The sequence below is a fragment of the Corvus brachyrhynchos genome, unplaced genomic scaffold (assembly GCF_000691975.1).
Source record: "Corvus brachyrhynchos isolate BGI_N302 unplaced genomic scaffold, ASM69197v1 scaffold44, whole genome shotgun sequence".
NCBI classification, from domain to species: Eukaryota; Metazoa; Chordata; class Aves; order Passeriformes; family Corvidae; genus Corvus; species Corvus brachyrhynchos.
Window position 1 is genome coordinate 7,614,877 of NW_008238359.1, and position 2,680 is coordinate 7,617,556.

At 39.4% G+C, this 2,680-nt stretch overlaps 1 long non-coding RNA gene across 1 annotated transcript in view; it reads right to left on the reverse strand.

The window, feature by feature from the left end:
* Window positions 1-752: 752 nt before the first annotated feature.
* The window catches only part of LOC108447069, a 14,583-nt gene continuing 12,655 nt past the window's right edge, over window positions 753-2,680 (reverse strand). The window contains exon 3 of the long non-coding RNA XR_001862454.1: window positions 753-824. This is a non-coding gene — a long non-coding RNA (uncharacterized LOC108447069). The remainder of the gene's footprint in view (window positions 825-2,680) is intronic.

Consider the following 2,680-nt stretch of genomic DNA (forward strand, 5'->3'; position numbering starts at 1 on the left):
TCCCACTGTACACTCTGTTCCAGTCATCATCATAAAGATATTGACTGTATTTTGTATAAGCACATTAGTAGTTTGCGCAACAATCTAGACCACATTTCCTTACTAACACTGTGGGCTGAAGAAAAGTCTATAGAAGTCCCATACTGCCTTTATCAGGCCACATCAAACTGCTGAGAGACCAATTCACAAGATTTATCAACTCAAAAATGGATGCATTAAGTAAGTTTCTACAGATTAATTTAAGTAAGCATTGTGGTAACAACATCTGTCTTTTCTTGAAAATACCCTATTGACTCCAGATGTGACTCCAGATTGCTGAGTACTGACACTACCCATGTCAAAGAACATATCTTAAGCTTTTCCTCTCTCCTACGGTACAAGAGAAGGATGATTTGAGATAATCTTGCTGTTGTACTTCAAATCCTTTCTTAATACTTCAAAAGTCTTAGTACTTAAGATGTTTTGCTGTGTGCTACTAGTAGTGCAAGATTTGAAATGACCAAATTTCTGTGTTTCAAATGTATCTGAGCAGATCCTGCAACAAGCTTTTTACAGTGAGTTGGATCAATATGGTACTATCCTCCTTATGGCCATTGACTTATAACTATCTCTCTATTCAGTATCTCCAAATCTATCATCTATTGTGATGATCAGAGCGCTGGAGCACCTCTCCTATGAAGATAAGGCTGAGAGAGTTGGGGTTGTTCAGACTGGAGAAGATGCTGTGGAGATCTTACAGCACCTTCCAGAGAAGAGAAGGCTCTGGGGAGACCAGACAGCACCTTCCAGAACCTAAAAGGACCTACAAGAGAGTTGGAGAGGGACTTTTGATGAGGTCATGTAGTGAAAGGACAAGGGGGACAGCTTTAAACTAAAAGAAGGGAGATTTAGATTAGCTATTAGGAAGACATTCTTTATTCAGAGAGTAGTGAGGTGTTGGAACAGGATTCCAGAAGTTGTGCCTGCTCCATGCCTGGAAATGCTCAAGGCCACATTGGTGGTGCTTAGAGCAACCTGGTCTAGTGGAAGGTGTCTCTGCCCATGGCAGGGGATTCATAAAACAATGGTCTCTAAGGTCCCTTCCAACCCAAACCATTATGGGCTTATGTGTTTCTATTTGATTTAGAGAAAGGAGTGGGAAACCCAAATTTTCAGCCATACTTGCTGGATTTCTGAGATACTTTGGATCTTTACAGCTGTGCTTTTGAAAGTACTCATATTTGTTGAGGTCACCACTTGTAATGAAACTGTTCGATAAAACAGAGGAGTTAGAGCAAAAAGCCAGAACAAAAGTTGCCAGCTATACCAGTCACCAGTAGTTCAGCTAAAGCATGATTTTTTTTTTTTTTTTTCAGTTTGGATTGGCAAAATAAGTGCTTTCCCTTAACCAGATGAATTTTCAATGCTAATTCAAGCATTCTATCACAAAGACAGCATTTAAAATTATTTACTTACAGAATTATAGAGCCATAGCTATACAGACTCTTTGATACATAATTCAAATAAAGCTGTGTCTTTCTATCATCTCAATCTTTTCTTAACTGAGTGTACTGATGACGAGCTCTTTGCCTTTAGACATCTAATATTGCTGGATCAGTAACTTATTAAAAGGAAGAAATTATTCCTAGAAAAAAGACCATTATTTTGGTTTTGTTTTTTTTACTTTTTGTCAATCAGAGCAAATTTTTTTTCTTGAACTTGACAACAAGAACTGCAAAGTTCTAGCAGACTCTTGACTTTTTCTTTTCCAGAGGCATGAGATAATAGCTCCCCCAGGATTTTGGCTATTTCCAAGAAACAAAGGAGCAGAACTGTTCTTGATGATATTTATCTGTGCAAATAATCTGCATTGATTTTTTTTTTTTTCCAATAAATGTAGAATGAGACTTTCAAGTAAAGTTACACTCCTTCTTCAGAGTTCCTTGCTGATCCAGCTGGGAGTTTGTAGTGGTTTGGTCCAAAATACTCATTACTGTTTATCTGCTGTGAGATAAGAATTAGGAGAAATGCAAAACAGGCACCAAACTTGAAAGAATATAAAGAAGTTTATTAACAGACCTAAAAGAAGAAAAAAAAATTATACCACCTTCAGAACTCTCCTCCTCCCCCCACCTTCCTCCCTTCTCCCACTGACAATGTTCAAAGACAACCCTTAAGATGTTCAGTCTGTTTACCACTTCCATAATAACCTTGTTCAGTCCATTTAGAAAGAGAAGTCTCTTCTTGCTCATGCTATGAAAACATTATCACAACGAGACAGCCGCCCACTTCCAAATATTGTTCAGTCCATTTAGGAAGAGGAGTCTCTCTGCCTGCGTGTGAGTCCTTTCCCCCGACTTGCAGCTTTTCCCGCAACTGCTTTCGAGGGTCCACTCTTGAAGTTTTTTGGGGTACAATTTTAAGGTTGAGCCGTTCAGAAACAAAAACAGAGGCCCTTCTCCTTCCCTGGGAGCAAAGGGTCTTCATCATCTTCATCTTTAGGACTATCTCTGGGAGCATCTCTACGGACTGAGGTTTTCTCCTTTCCCATTTGGAGCAAAAGTCCTCATCTGGTTCATCTCTAGGGACTGAGGTTTTCTCCTTTCCCGTTTGGAGCAAAAGTCCTCATCTGGTTCATCTCTAGGGACTGAGGTTTTCTCCTTTCCCATTTGGAGCAAAAGTCCTCATCTGGTCCATCTCT